The sequence below is a fragment of the Leucoraja erinacea genome, chromosome 1, assembly GCF_028641065.1.
Source record: "Leucoraja erinacea ecotype New England chromosome 1, Leri_hhj_1, whole genome shotgun sequence".
Classification (NCBI taxonomy): Eukaryota; Metazoa; Chordata; class Chondrichthyes; order Rajiformes; family Rajidae; genus Leucoraja; species Leucoraja erinaceus.
Window position 1 is genome coordinate 59,933,039 of NC_073377.1, and position 17,162 is coordinate 59,950,200.

Below are 17,162 nucleotides of genomic sequence, written 5' to 3' on the forward strand. Positions count from 1 at the left end.
GGTTTTAAAGGTTTCAAAGGTCTTTTATCGTCACATGTACCAATTAAGGTACAGTGATGTTCGAATTACCATACAGCCATCCTAAAAAAAGCAACAAGACCCACAGCTACACAAAAATTAACATACGCATCCACCACAGCAGATTCCCCACATTCCTCAAGTGATGGAAGGCAATAAAGTGTAAACTTCTTTCTCTTTATTTTCCCGCGGTCGGGGCAGTTGAACCATCCATTGAACCAGGATGGAACCGTTGATTCTATGCAGTTGAACCAAGGCGATCGAAGCTCCTGCAGCGGGCGATCGAAGCTCCCGCGTCAGGGCAGTCAAAACTCCTGCAGCTTGAAGCTCCCAAAGTCGTTCTCTAACCAGGGACCACGAGCTCCATGATGTTAAAGTCCGCAGGCTCCTGCAGTTGGAGCTCCCCGAAGTCGGTCTCCAGCAGAGGCTGCCGGCCTCTCAGTGTTAGGCCGCAGTGCGGACGGAGATACGATACAGAAAAAAATTGCATCTCCGTCGAGTTTAGAGATTTTTTTTAAGTTTCCCCCAACCCCCACCCCCCACACACATAAAACAAGCTAAAGAACATAAAAAATTACATTTAACAGACACTATAAAACACCAAAGAAGGAAGGGACAGACGGACTGTGGCGTGGCAGCCATTGCTGGCGCCACCCGGTGGAGATGTCTTCAGACAGCAACAGATGCTTACTGTGAAGTCTGGTTTACCTGGAGTTTCATGGTCACATAAATATGAGCATCCAGTGATGCTTTTAATACTTCAGAATTATCAATAGCTGTTTCTTGAATCTGATTTAGGGTGAGGATATTTGGAACAAAATCATTATCTGATTTACTGACTGAAATAGAGCCTTTAAAATCTATTTTCTCAAGTACTTTAATCAACAAAAAATCAAATTAATTTTGTGTCCATCACTAGCTGCTACCTTATGCAGTTTTACCGTTTCATTGTAATCTTGAGTTAATCCTAATCTCAATGTGTAAAGCATTTCAAATATTTCAAATCAACAATCATATGTTTCTCAACTGCTGCTTGTATTCTATATTTCACCAGTCCTGTTTATTAAATATTCTTGGACTTGCTGATTTATATTGACTCCAATTTAAAATGTACATGTTTATGTTTACCTTAATGGTCCATTGCTTCCATATGCCGGTATTCTTTTCCAGTTCTACAACTCCCCATTGCCCTAACCTCTTTGCGATTTAATCACCCCAATCTCCAACTCCTATCACCCTAATACTGATGTCTGTACCTTCAATTATTTAGACCCTACCCTCTGGAATTTACTTCCTAAACCACTTCACCTTCTCAGCTTCAACACCATGAGCCCTTCCCTAAAAATCATCACTTTGACTAAGCTTTTAATAATCCATCCTAATATCTCCTTCTTTGGCTTGGCCACTAATTTTAATTATGCTTCTGTGAATAACATGTGATGTAATTTTTAGAATGTGTTCTTTTTCGCACAGGTTTTGCTTAAATACAAATTGATATCGTTATTTTCACCCACTATATGGAAAGCATGTGAATGAATAATTCAAGTTGCTTATTGTATGTATTTCAAATACTGTTCCTCGTTTGGAGTGCAGGTATTGAATAGCATTTAATAATTAACAATTAACAATTCTGCAGATGTATTTGGAGATAATGTATTTTTTCAGAAAATGTTGAAGCTCAGAAAGAAATCATTATAATACTCTAACTACCAAACAAATTACAGAAGAATAGGAATTAGGCTAAAATTAACAAAAAAACAGCTAACAGATAACTATAGGAGATTGCAAAGGAATGCTCAAGAACACTGAAATGTAAGAAGGCTTTAAGGTTTCATGCCAAAAGCATTACCAGAAACTTAACAAAGAATAAAAAGCATTTAACAGCTACAGATGGTTGCCAGTTTTACTGAAGCATGAATGACCTGTTACAAACAGATATTTGCCAACCTTGTGTTAAACAAGCAGTAACGAATTGGGAACAAATTAGTGCTGCTGAGCTAGGTCAAAACAATTATACTGTTTTTAAATGGAGAAATGCTTGACTTCCTAGGATGAAAAGGAGGTGCTACTAACATCAGTGTAAGAACCATTGCACAAAGTAGCTCTTTGATTCACGCTCAGTATGGACTAGCACATTAATAGCTATGTTTCAACGTAAACAGACACTTAGGGATTTTTCCTATTTAGAATCAGACAAGGAAAGTTTCATGAAAGAGAAAACTCAAATCAGTCCCAAGCAATGTAAGTTGTTCTGGGCTGGATAGAAGAATATTGTATTGCATTATCCTGCACAATCTGGGCACCTGAGTAGTGAACAATGTGCTGCTTATCAACAGAACAAAAGATTCCTTTATTAGTAAAATGCTGGGAAAGACGACAGCTGCAAAATTAGGGCCTATGCGGACAGGTAGCATACCCAGGCCCTAGCAGGAAATAGACTATTCAGACAGGCTTTAAAGTCGACTCTTATTTAATTCAGATAGAGTAAGATTAGCCTACATGGAAAGCTAGTAAATGTTTAATGGTAATTCTAGATGGCTTTAATGGTGGCCTGTCTAGTTTGGGAAGAAAAGAAGATAAATAAAGAACAGTTTTGTACAATATCATATGAATGGCGACATTTAAATTGTCTGCCATGTTTTATTTCAAAGTCAACAGGCCGCATTTTTACTCTCTGATTTAAAATGAAACAGTTCTAATACTCAGAACTACCATTTAGCAACCACAATTGCTACTGATGTATGGCTAATGAACTCAGGTTGTATTTGAAGTTAGTCATCACTAATCTCCCATTTCATCTTCAGAGGGTGATCACGCAAACTGGCTTTCACTTTAATTTTCTACCGTTTTGTCCATCAGTCATCAAAGTTACACCGGGCGATTGTGAAATCCAAGTGAGAAAAGACTTCCCACACTATTTTATGATCAATTTTCTTAGCCAAAATACATAATCAAATTTAGTTGAAGTTTATCATTTGTTTCTACTAAGTTACAGAATAAATTCAGAAAGCAAACATTGAAAACAAATCCTGCCCCTCATTTGCATGATTACCTATAAAATAATATATTATTGATTCTGATGCGTTGAAGCAAGATTTTGCTATAATTCTCTCCACAAATTGAAGATTATTCATTCATTCCAGTGTGACAGTCTCTGAATGCCATCACTGACATGAAAGTAAATCTTCCGTCGCAGAGCAATTTTGTATATTCATGAAATATGACATCATTTTGTTCATTTCATTACAAACTTAAATCTATTCCCATTTATTTTATGAACACTCTCTATCCAAAGTTACTTGTTATTTCTGGGAGTTGCTATGCACAGTGATCTACAAAGTTAAATACATTCTTGTATTCTTCCATTCATTCTTGCGGCACAATTTAACAAGATTTAAAAAGAATGTGATAAATATTTATCCAGACTAGATTAGATTTGCTTAGAGGTGCACAATACTAATGTAATTTGGCTGCTTCCCTGCTTCATTTCCCAGTTTTGGGTAAAAGAGATTCTCAAATCCTCGTTTTGATTAGGGCAGCAACTCCAGGAACCTTGCATGCAAACCCAGAGATACAAGGAGCAGCAGATGCTGCATCTTACTGTGCTGGAGGAACTCAGCAGGTCAGGCATCATCTGTGGAGGGAATAGATAGATTATGTTTTGGGTTACTTGGGACCCTTTAGTAAAATAATGTGCCAACACAATCAGCAATCAGTACTCATTTACTTTAGTTATTATTATTGTCACGTGTACAAAGGTAGAGTGAAAAGCTTTTGCTTGTGTGCTATCCGGTAAAAAAAAAGACTATACATGAATACAATCAAGCTGTCCATCGTGCACGGATAAAGAATAAAGGGTACAACATTTAGTGCAGGATAAAACATTGATGTCCAATAAAGTCTGATTAAAGATAGTTCAAAGGCCTCCAGTGACGTAGATGGGCGGTTAGGACTGGGCTCAAGTGATGAGAGGACCGTTCAGTGCCTGATAACAATGGGGAATAAGTTGTTCCTGAATCTGGAGGCATAATTTTTCAAACTTCTGTACCTGGGAGAAGGGAGAGGAGGGAGTGACTGGGGCGAGACTGGTCCTTGATTATGCTGGCAGCCTTGCCGAGGCAGCATGAAGTGTAGGTTGAGTCAGTTGACAGGAGGCTGGTTTGTGTGATGGTCTGGCCTATGTCCACAACTCTCTACAATTTCTTACAGTATTGGATGGAGCTGTTCTCAAACCAGGCTGTGGTGCATCTTGATGTTGGACCAGAGCTACAACAGCAGCGGTGCAGCGCTGAATTCACCGCGGAGCGGGCGATGCCTACCTGGATCGCCGTTTGGAGCTCCGGACCGTTGGGCCGCTGCTCCAACATCGTGGAGCTCCGACGTCAGACTTACATAACCCCAGCGAGTGGGCCTGAATATTGGGCCGCCCGTAGTGGCGACTGCGGAGGGCTCTGGGAAGCCCCTACCACGGGTGAACATTGGGGAACATTAGAGGAAGATGACTGACTTTGGTGCCTTCCCTCACAGTGAGAAACTTTGATTCTGGTGTGTGGGGATGTTTTTTATGTTGAACTCTATCGTGTGTGTGTGCTTTATTTTTATTGTATGGCTGTATGATAATCACATTTCACTGTGCCATCTGGTACATGTGACAAATAAATATATCTTGTATCTTGTCAGTCCTCCTCCTTTGTTAATCCGTGATCGGGGACATGAACCCTCCACAGTCGCTGTCACGGACAGCCCGATGTACAGGCCCTCTCGTCGGGATGCTCGAAACTCCGACATCGGGACGGACGGACACTCTGCGGCTTGGAAGTCTCGAATCGACCGCTTCCTACCTGAGACCGCGGCTTCACGATGTTATAGGCCGCAGGCCAGCGGTCGAAATTCTTCTCCGGTGATCCCTGGCGAGGGATCCCAGACTCAGCGATGGAAAGACCCACGCCGCGCCCGCGGCTAGAAGCTCCGCAGACCGTGGCTTCAGGATGTTATAGTCCGCGGGCCAGTGATCGGAGCACTTCTTCTGGCGATCCCCAGCAAGGGATCACCCGGCTTCGCGATGAATAGTCCGCGCTGCGCCCGCTGCTGAAGCTCTGGACCCGACTCCGGGAGAGTCCGCACCAATCCAAGCTGTTAGGCTGCGAGGGAGGGCGCAAATGCGACTAGGAGAAAAGTCGCATTCCATCGAGGTAAGTGATTGAGATTCCCCCTATTCCCCGTCACCTTAAAACACGCTAAAACACACTTTTAGACATGCTAAAAACAAACAAAAGACGAAAGGATAAACAGCTGTTGGCGAGGCTGCCGGCTCGCAGCGCCACCCGATGTTAAAGAGTATATTAGTGGGATGAGAACGCATCCCCATGGGGCACCAGTGTGAGAATTATTGTGGATGATGATTTGCCCCCTATCCGCACTGATTGATGTCTGTTGGTCAGGAAGTTGAGGATCCAATTGCAGAGAGGAGTGCTGACTCCAAGTTCTGCAAGTTTGGAGATGAGCTTCGATGGGATAATGGTATTAAAGGCAGAGCTGTAGTCTGCAAATAGAAGTATGACGTAGGTGTCCTTCTTATCCAGGGATGAATGTAGGGCCAGGGAGATGACATCAGATGTGGACCCGTAATGCAATGGGTGAACTGCTGTAGATCAATGCAGCTTGGTAGTTAACAAAGGGAGTCAGAATCCTTACGATTTCTTTACAGAGCCTCCCTCTGGAACATTAACCTACAGTTAGTCACTTGAAACAATCATTAAAGAGGTAACAGCATTTACAGAGCATCCGATTCTCACAAACTGATATTACATTTATTGTAAATGTTACATTACCCAACTGCCTGTCTGTCTATTTATCTAATTACTTTTTACCCACGTATTATTCTTCCAGTAAACAGTATGCTGCAATCAGTTTATCTCATCGTGCTATAGGGGTATTTGCAGTGATTTATCCTGTATAGTTCTGACCTCACCGTGGGTGGTGTGGTGGCGCAGCAGTAGGGTTGCTGCCTTACAGCGCCAGAGACCCAGGTTTGATCCTGACTATGGGTGCTGTCTGTATGGAGTTTGTATGTTCTCCCTGTGACCGTGTGGAATTTTTCAGGGTGCTCCGGGTTCCTCCCACACTCCAAAGACGTACGGGTTTGTAGGTTAATTGGTTTCCGTAGAGATTTTAAATTGTCCATAGTGTGGACGATAGTGCTTGTGTACGAGGCGATCGCTAGTCGGCACGGAATCGGTGGGCCGAAGGGCCTGTTTTCGTGCCGTATCTTTAAACTAAACTAAATAAATAACTAAAGTTGAAAAAAATATATAAAGCCTTGAAAGGACAAATGGTTTGATCTGTAAATTCGTCAAAAGTAAAGTCAAATTGTAGATGATTCAGGATTAATCCTACAGTAGAGTATGTGGAGAAGGTGCAAACTGTGTAGGAAGGAATTGCAGATGCTGGTTTAAACCGAAGATAAACACAAAATGCTGAATAACTCAGCAGGACAGGCAACATCTCTGGATAGGAGGAACGAGTGACATTTTGGGTTGAGACCCTTCCTCAGACTGTGTTTATTAGCAGGCAATGGGGAAAGAGTAAGAAGAGAACATTTGATTGTGCTGTTTAAAATCATGAATGATATGGACTGGTAAATAAAGAGATACTCTTCCCAATGTCTTAAGGGTGGATAACCAGAGGACATAGATATATGGTAAAAATATACCAGATAATACAGTGTGGTCTATCCACCGCATTGGAGACCTTAGAATTATCTTTATTTGGACTTTATTGGACTTTATCTTGCAATAAACATTATACCCTTTATCCTATATCTGTGTACTGTGATTGCAATCTTGTATGCTCTTTTTACCTGGCTGGATAGCATGCACACACCAAAAAGCTCATCACTGTACCTTGGTACACATGACAATAAACTAAATTGAACTGCAACAAAAACCTTTTCAATGTACCGCGATACACATTACAATAATAATAATCTAAACTAAACTAAAATAAATTAAAATAAAATAATCTAGAATGTATTGGTTTGGCATGTACAAGCCATCCTCAGATGACAAACACCCAACTTATGGACATATAAATGAGCTTCCTAGTATTATTAAAGTTGGGTAAGATGAGACCAGGGTTGCCGAAGGAGTAAATAATATAGTCTGATCAATGAGTTAATGGGAAGAGTTATGGGCTGTCCTACTTAGGCGACTTTTTAGGCAAGTGCAGGAGACTCTGCGCTCGCCACATGTTTGCTGATGGTCTCTGGTGTGTCTCCTTCATGGTTGCGAGGAGTTCCCATATTTTGGGAACATGTTGAAAATGTTTCTGCTACCAAAAATTGGTCACCATGGAGAAAATCAATAATTCTGTAGTCGTAGGTGCAGTTGTAGTGGGGTCGCCATGTAGTTATGGGTAGTTGAGGTAGTCGTAGGTGGTTTTAGTTAATCGCCTTTGCTGACCGGTCATTTTCATTGGCACATTGGGGAAAAAAAACGTAAGCAGGAGTTTTCAGAATCAATGATAACCGACCGGTAATGTTAAATGTTTACCGAACTTCACAGCTGTGTATCTCTGGCTTATTAAAAGTTGTCTGGCTTCTTAAAAGTTTTATCCACTCTTTCTCCCCCCTTCTCCCCCCTTTTCCCCCCTTCTCTACCCCCCCTCCCCGCCTTCTCCTCTTTTAAAGGACTTACCATACACTGTGCCAGCCATCTTAATTACAGCACCAACCTTCCTGTTCATCGCGGTGTGCGTCTGTATCACCTTGGCTTTCTACCGTGTGGATTTCAGACAGCGCTCCCTCACTTGCCCTGGCTCCCACGTTTGCGATTGGTTTGTGTGTGTGTGTGTTCCACTCTGACAGTCACCGTTCCAGTTCCCGGTTTTTCAGGCGACTGCCGGAAACTTGACAAATCTGAAAAATCGCCTAAGTGGGACAGGCCCATTAGCATGGAACAAGTTACTTTCTTACTTCTCGGTTCTGACAATGCATCTTCAACTTGAACCATTTACAACCAAAATGTTGTTTGTTCATTTCCTTCCACTGCTGCTGTCAGACCTACTGAGTTCCCCCAGCAATTTTCTTTTTACAATTAAAGGACAATTGAGCCCACTATTTCCTTACCAGTTATTAAGTATGCATCAATACTGCACACAACATGCTTGCTTTAACCAGTTAGGGCTTTGAATATAAAAGTCAGGAGGTCATGTCGCTATATATCATTCACTGGGCCACATTTGGAATATTGCGTGCAGTTCTGGGTGACATCTTTCATAAAGGATGTGAAGGCTTTGCAGAGGGTGCAGAAGAAGTTCACCAGGATGTCACCTGGATTATAGACTATGAGCTATATAGACAGGTTGGACAGTTTAAATAGTCTCTTTAGCGTGAGAGGCTGAGAGGGGGAGCTGATAGAAGTATATAAAATTATGAGGCATACACTGGGTGGACAGTCAGAACCTTATCTTTGTGTAGAAAAGAGGATTGGTCTATGACTATCCTCTCATTGAAAACTATATTTTGTGTCATTTACAATGTTACTAATCATAACTCCTCATTCACATAAATCATTAATGTATGTAACAGTCGGTGTGCCAGCACTGATCCCCATAGTGCACCTCAGGCTTCCAATCAGGAAACAACCCCTTACCGCACGCACCCTTTACCTCCTATTTCCTAGCCAATTTTATATCAATTGGAACTCATGGGCTCTAACTTCTTGGATCCGTTTCCCAAGTGGAACTTTATCAATGCCTCACTGTATTAAGGTTACATTAACTACATTGCCCTCATCAAAATACTTTGTTGTCTCTTCAAAAATATTAATTCAATTTGGTCAGAGAGGAACTTACCGACATAACTCCAGACTAAATTGATTTGAGTAATTCTGTAATGGCAAGAATGAGGGACAGTGAGATGGAAAGGTCAAGGGAATAGATGTGAATATGAATAGAAAATGCGTAAGGAGGAAGAGAGTGAAGATTATTGGAGATAGATGAAATACGGGATCTCAGCGTGGAGGGAGAACAATGCTTTAAGATGGTGGTCTAAATTGCTAGAGATTAAATATTGCATGGCACAGAGATTGTGAATGGTAATGAGATTTCAGTAGTAAATTCTTTATCATTCCAGTCAGAAATACTTTAAATGAGAGGAAAAAGGAATTGTGTAGGAAGGAACTGTAGATGCTGCTTTAAACCAAAGATAGACACAAAATGCTGGAGTAACTCAGCAGGAAAGGCAGCATCTCTGGAGAGTATAAATAGGTGACGTTTTGGGTTGAGACCCTTCTTCAGATCAGTCTGAAGAAGGGTCTCGACTCGAAATGTCACCCATTCCTCCTCTCCAGAGATGCTGCCAGTCCCGTTGAGTTACTCCAGAATTTTGTGTCTATCTTCTGAAAAAGGAATTGATCAGGTTGAGATGTTCACAGGAGACCATGATTAAATAGAAATAGTACAGACCAAAATGTGATTTGATAAGAACCATACTGCCACCTGGAGATGAAATTGTGGAAAGTATTGCCAAACAAGGAGCTCAATTTAATGGGAGGATGTCGTCGTGAACACTTAGAAAGACAGGGAGGTTGAGGGATTAACCAAATAAAAATGCATGGATGGGATGAGCCTTTTTCACGAGTGGTCGGGATTCTGGCAGGAAATATGGAGAGGTAAATGCATCGGAAGAAGTAAATTGGGAGAGGAAGGAGATCAACAGGAGCAACTTCATCTCAGGTACCTTCATGAGAGATAAGGATGAACAGGGTGTTATGGGACATTAGCTGGCTCTTTGAAGCAGTGCTTCTGGTCGATCTGTTCAATAAAGGGGAGTCATACCCTTGTTCGATGGAGCAAGGTCCACCAATTACTGTTAGGAATGTTAAATGGAGTTCAATGCAGATAAGAGGGAGATGTTCCATTTTGGGAAGTCAAAGGCCAGTAGGGCCCTGGGGAATGTTGTAGAGCAAATGGATCTAGGAGTGCAAGTGCATACTTGCATACTGGTGTTACAGGTACAGTGGGTGGTAAAGAAGGCTTTTGGTACATTGGCCTTCATCAGTCAGGGTATTGGGTATAGAAGTTGTCCGTTATGTTATGGTTTGACAATATGCTGGTGAGGCTGCATTTGAAGTATTGTGTTCAGTTTTGGTCACCCTGTTATAGGAAGGATGTCATTAAGATGAAAAGAGTGCAGGTAAGATTTATGGCGATTTTGCCAGGGCTTGAGCTGTAGGGAGGGATTGGGCAAGTTATGAATTTATTCCTTGGAGCTCAGGAAGCCAAGGGGTGATCTTATAGATGTGTATAAAATCATGAAGGGAATTGATAGGATGAATGCACAGAGTATTTTACCAATAAGGGAATCACGAACCAGAGGACATCAGTTTAAGATAAGAGGTGAACGTTTTGATTGGAACCTGAAGGCCGTCCCACTTACCCGATTTTTCCATCGACTTGCCGGCACCCATCACATGTTGAAAATCCAGCGGCGACCAGAAAAAGGTATGACTCTTTGGTCGACTTGTTACAGGGTGACGCCTGTATGGTCGTGAGTAGTCGCCCAAAGAGTCGCACCTTTTTCTGGTCACCGCTAGATTTTCAACATGTTGAAAATTTTCAGCAACCTGCTGTGGCAATGACGGGTGCTGGCAAGTCACCGAAAAAAATCGCGTAGGTGGGACAGGCCCTTAAGGGGCAACTTTTCCACTCGAAAGGTGGTGGGTATTGTATATGGATTTAACTGCCAGAGAGGTAGTTGAGGCAGGTACAATAACAACATTTAAAAGACACCTGGACCAGTACAGGGATAAGAAAGGTTTAGAGGGATATAGATCAACGGTAGGCAAATGGGACTTGTTTAGATGGGGCATCTTGGTCAGCATGGATAACTTGGGCCAAAGGGCCTGTTTCTGTGCCATTCGACTTCTCATCAATCATCAAGATCTTGAACCATCCTGCATAATCCAAACCAGAATCCTACCTCAGCACCAAACCACTACGGAATGTGCACAATATGGTTTATTCATGTACTTTGGTTTTTGCAATGTCATGGTCTAGTGTACTGAGAATAACTTAGAAATTATTGCACATGTATTAGAGTCATAAAGTGATACAGTGTGGAAACAGGCCCTTTGGCCCAACTTGCCCACACAATGTCCCAGCTAAACTAATCCCACTTGCCTCCATTTGGTCCATATCCCTCCAAACCTGTCCCATCCATGTACCTGTCTAACTGTCTCACTGTCTCTTAAACGATGGGATAGTCCGAGTCTCAACTACCTCCTATGGCAGCTTGTTCCATACAACCACCACCCTTTGTTTAAAAAAGTTACCCCTCGGATTCCTATTAAATCTTTTCCCCTTCACGTTGGGTTGAAGCTATGTCCTCTGGTCCTCGATTCCCCTACTTTGGGCAAGAGACTGTGCATCTACCCGATCTAATCCTCTCATGATTTTGTACACCTCTATAAGATCCCCCCCTCATCCTCCTGTGCTCCATGGAATAGAGACCCAGTCTCTGCTAGAGACCCAGCCTACTCAACTGTTCCCTATAGCTCACACCCTCTAGTCCTGGCACCATCCTCGTAAATCTTTTCAGAACCCTTTCAAGCTTGACAATATCTTTTCTATAACATGGTGCCCAGAACTGAACACAATATTCCAAATGCGATCTCACCAACATCTTACACAACTGCAACATGACTTCCCAACTTATATACTTAATATATACTAAATACTCTGACTGATGAAGGCCAAAATGCCAAAATCCTTTTTGACCACCTCATCTATCTGTGATTCAACCTTCAAGGAACCATGCACTTGTACTCCTAGATCCCTCTGCTATACATCAATACCTAGAGGCCTACCATTTACTGTGTAGGTCCTGCCCTTGTTCGACATCCCAAAATGCAATACCTCACACTTCTCTGTATTAAATTCCATCAACTATTCCTCTGCCCACCTGGCCAATCGATTCAGATCCTGCTGCAAACTTTCACAACCATCTTCACTATCTGCAAAACCACTCACGTTTGTATCATCAGCAAACTTGCTAATCTTGCCCTGTATGTTCTCATCCAAATCATTGATGTAGATGACAAACAGTAATGAGCCCAGCACCAAACCTCGCCACTAGTCACAGACCTCCAGTCCGAGAAGCAACCTCCCACCAGCACCCTCTTCTTCCTTACATGCAGCCAATTTGCTATCCATCCATCTATCTCTCCTTGGATTCCATACGATCTAACCTTCCAGAGCAGCCTACCATGTGGAACCTTGTTGCATGCCTTACTGAAATCCATGTACACAACATTTACAGCTCTGCCCTTATCGACTTTTTTGGTCACGTCTTCAAAAAACTCAATCATATTGATTGTTGTGTCCATTGTGCCTGTATAGCTGCTGCAAGTACAGGAAGGCGGCACAGCGTTAGAGTTTCTGCCTTACAGAATTGGAGACCCCAGTTCAATCCTGACTACATGGAGTTTGTATGTTCCCCTTGTGACCGCGTGGGTTTTCTCTGGGTGCTCCGGTTTTCTCACATAACCATATAACCATATAACTATTACAGCACGGAAACAGGCCTTCTCGGCCCTTCTAGTCCATGCCGAACACGTATTCTCCTCTAGTCCCATCTACCTGCACTCAGACCATAACCCTCCATACCTTTCCCGTCCATATAACTATCCAATTTATTTTTAAATGATAAAATCGAACCTGCCTCCACCACCTTCACTGGAAGCTCATTCCACACAGTTACCACTCTCTGGGTAAAGAAGTTCCCCCTCATGTTACCCCTAAACTTCTGTCCTTTAATTCTCAAGTCATGTCCTCTTGTTTGAATTTTCCCTACTCTTAGTGGGAAAAGCTTATCCATGTTAACTCTGTCTATCCCTCTCATCATTTTAAAGACCTCTATCAAGTCCTCCCTTAACCTTCTGCGCTCCAAAGAATAAAGACCTAACTTGTTCAACCTTTCTCTGTAACTTAGTTGCATGTAACATACTTCAAAAACATAGGTTAATTGGCTTCAGTAAAATTGTAAATTGTCCCTAGTGTGTCTGGACTCTTGACTTGACTGAACCTTTCCCCATTTCTCAGAAACCAATCCAGTGAAACTTCACCGAGGTCTCACTGTAGACAACATGATTATTTTTAGGTAATGTGACAAAAAAATGTATCTGTGCTCATGTATGACATAGATTATGAATAGTTGGGGAATATATACTGATACCTGCAGTACTCGACTATCTTACTGCCCAGAGCCTGCCCAAACTAAAATGACCCATTTCTCCCAGACTCTTTGCTTTCTGTTGAGCAGCTCTTATATCATTCCAGTATATCACCTCTAATTCCTTAATCGACAAGCTATACGCTTGTTGATTGACCTTCCATGTGGAACCTAATTAAAAGTTTTCTGGAAGTTCAAATATGCTGCACAATATTTACCCTGTCATTGTCAATGAACTTCAATAAGTAAGTCAAATCCACGGTGAGCAACAAAAAAAATCTGCTGTCTGAACTCAGTGGGTTGAACAGTATTTCTAGATGGAAAGGAATGGTTGTTTAGGATCAAAATTGTGCATAGGAGTGAGTGTGGATAGAGGAGGTTGTTGGTATAGAGAGGAGAGGGGGAGTGGCTATACTCAGAGAGAGGACATGGATGGACCAGGGAGGGTGAGGCATGACTGACATATGGAGCCAGTAGGGGAGAGAAATGGAGTTGGGAGGCTGAGGCAGTTTGATGATGGATGAAAGAAAATGGAGGCAAGATAAAAGGAAAAAGGCAGAGGAAAAAAAGAGATGGAGCTAGGTGAGGGGAAAGAAAAGTGACGTTGAAGATAGCTGCTGGAAAAGTGTTGAGTGGTAATCTTCAAGTGTTTTCCTTGCCCAGATTCCTTTCCTTATCCTTATTCAATCAAGAATTAATGTTGAGGATTCCTCAGACTGATTTCTGCTGCAGAGTTTCATCTCTGATGGATTTCTTCTGCCAATGGCAACTTGATGTCAGATGTTGGTTTAAGAAATGGAATAAGTATGACAGATTATAGCTGATTATAGAGTCATTGGCATCATAATTATCTAATGCAACATTTAGAAATATGTCCAGATATCTGTGAAGAGCATTTTGCAAATATCTTTGTTATGTAACCATCCAATTCCCTGAATGACGCCAGGTGCTCCATTAAAACACTTGCACTTATGGGGCGGTTTTGGTGACAAACACTTATTCATTTACTTCACAATTGGAAGTGGCTGTGCATATATACAAAACTGCAGACGTTGGAATTTGAAATAAAATAGAAATGTTGGAAAAATGTCAGTTGTCAGTGACAGGGGATCCTCTCCTCTCCTCTCTCTCCTCTCCTCTCCTCTCCTCTCTTCTCCTCTCCTCGAAGAAGGCTGACGAGGTTCAGATGACCAATATCAGTTAACTGGACCCAGCTGTTATCACTGATGCTGAGGTTTGACCTCTCCTGGCCTGTCTGCCAGTGATAGCAGAGTGGCATCTGAGGGAGAGGGCGCTGTCACTTTGTACAATTTGATACAAATTGAAAGAAACAAGTGGTTTTAGATGGTTCCAAAGCATTGGACTGAGGCATCTTACATGACTCAGATGAGGTAAGTGTTCATAAATATTGAGGAAAATTATAGATGAGACTATAGAAGAATTTGATGAAAAGGATAACTGATTTTTATTTAATGTTGCAGCAGATTTGGATTGATGGACATGTAATTTTGCCTGGGGTGGATACAGATGGTTCACTTTACATAACCTAGTTTATGGAGGGTGGAACTGGAGTGCAGCAAAGAGGGGTTTGAAATTTAGTTTAGTTTAGTTTAAAGATACAGCGCGAAAACAGGCCCTTCAGCCCACCGAGTCCGCACTGACCAGTGATCCTTGCACATTTATTCAAGTCTAGAAAAGAAGGCCAATAAACTTCAGTGGAAGTGAAATTGAGTTGTGGTTGTAAAGAAAGAACTGTTAGAGCTTCTTTTCATGTAATAAAAAGTTAAAAGCTGGTCTGAAAGATGCTCTTGAGATTGTGAAAGGCAAATAATGGCAAATCATCATGATTATTTGGTGAGATGGCATAAAGAGGTAAAGTATAGGATCAGCCAAAAATAAACTGAAATGGAAATATTAGAGCAATCTAACAAATAAGTAAATAATAATTCCTTAAAATAATGACATTGAAAGGAGTGAAAGAAAACAAAAGGATAAAAGGACAGATTTTAGTATTTTGATGCATATTTGCTGACCAATTTCTACTACAGTTGTATTGTAAATGTGATAGGTATAACTTTAGTATACATTAGTATAACTTTGCCACTGGTAGCTTTACCTTTCATTTTCATTTTTTCAAGTCGAGTTTTCTTTAAATATTGCACCTGTATAATTCTGTATTCAAATATTGAGGCTATTAGGCAAGTAGCACGATAAACAAAAAACGATGACAAAGACTTTTCTGGAGGTTACCCTTAAATTATGTCAACAAGTTACACATGACTTCCATTACAACAGCGCTGGGACTCCTATAGATCGTAATCCACTCGCCACGTTTAATGTATTTCATCAAAGCACAATGTTTCTTACCAGTATCCTGAGCAGTTTTTCATCTGTAAGGTGGGAGACCTCTGCTGCAAAGCTGGGGGGATGGGGTTTGTGCACGATTACTTGAGATATGGAGAAAGTGGCTGGTCCAGTCAACTCAGCTGAAATATAATACTGTCCTGAAAATCAAAGCATTTAGTCTGCTACAATGCAACTGCTGTGTGCTTTATACTTGCTGGTAAATACAGTAATATTAGCAACATGGTTATCATAGAGCAACTAAATCTTTCAAAGTTCTGCAGAACCTGGTGAAAGCTATATTCTTCCATCTTATTTTCTTAGGAATTATAGAAAACTATCCTTCAAAATAATGGATGCAAATATTAATGAGACAACATCTCTAAGTTTTAAGTGCAGTAACTTAATATAATGTTATAATATTAGTGATGTGTCTCTTGGTCATTTTCCTTTATAATAGTAACATTTCTTCAGATATTCTAACTAGTTTTTAATAAATACTTTTACAAAAACATGGGACCTCATGGCTTAACTAGAGAATCCTTTGTTTCTTTCAATGCTTTGCTTCACTTGTTGTCTGTTTAATTTACATTTACTTTCACAGACCAACAATGACAGTGCATTACCATATCTTTTGGATTGTTAAAAATATTTAGTCAAACATTCCTTCATCTACAATATTTCCAGTAAGGAAAAAATTCAAGTTCTCACCCGTAGCATATTATCAAGATATTCTGGTCTAACCAATGACCAGAATGGTTAGAACTAACACAGTTCTGCACCAATCAAATAACAATTTATAATGAGAATAGATTCCGTTCCATTAAAGCAATCTAATGATTTTTACATGTGCACATATTGCTTGTGTTGCTATCCTGAAGGACAATTTGAAGATACTTTATGAATGGACAAGTGACTAACAGAAAGCACTCTCAGTGTGGGCCGGCTTGCTCTTGAACCCAGAGTGCCAGTGAGTTGTGAGCACCTGAGGTCAGTAAGTTCAACCACATTTGTTCCATTTATTATTTGAAGGGTTAAAATGCCAGTCAATTTTACATGACTAAGACATGAAATATTTCTCAGTGTGAGAGTTAAGAGAAAAGATATGCACCACACAGCAGGGTAGTTAACTGAAAGCAATTCACCATCCAGACAAAACAAAGAGAGGGCACTGTTTAGAATAACCTAAGACAGTCAAGTTCATGTGGGATCTTGTCTGAATTTCAAAACTAATTGAATGCCTGCAGAAAATGTTTTTCTTAGGGTATATTATATATTGACATAATGCAACATGAATTGACTTACTTTAAGCATTACACTGCATTTCAAAAGAAGAAATGTGATTCTTATGTGCAGGTCTTTGATGTGTAAATAACATTGAGAGTTTTTGTTTTGCAGGGAGTGTTTTTTCATGATCCTATATGGCTCATTGCTCTTTTAAAACCTACTTAACACGACCTCCATGTCATTTGTAGATAGATTAGTAGAGTGAAAGGAGATGCTCTTCAAACTTGTGATAAAGCATTTATGCAACAGTAAATCACAAGAAGAATCTTTAGCTGAAGTGTTT

The 17,162-nt window shown here is 41.0% G+C and overlaps 1 long non-coding RNA gene across 2 annotated transcripts; it reads right to left on the minus strand.

The window, feature by feature from the left end:
* Nucleotides 1-547: 547 nt before the first annotated feature.
* Nucleotides 548-16,377, minus strand: LOC129697222 (uncharacterized). Of its 2 annotated transcripts, none has more exons than XR_008723473.1 (4): nt 16,304-16,377; nt 15,617-15,753; nt 15,366-15,421; nt 548-3,652 (listed from the first exon to the last, which is right to left on the minus strand). It is a non-coding gene; the product is annotated as an uncharacterized LOC129697222 (long non-coding RNA). The 2 variants fall into 2 exon arrangements; XR_008723474.1 differs by having other exon boundaries at nt 15,617-15,735; nt 16,304-16,373.
* Between the last annotated feature and the right edge of the window lie 785 nt (nt 16,378-17,162).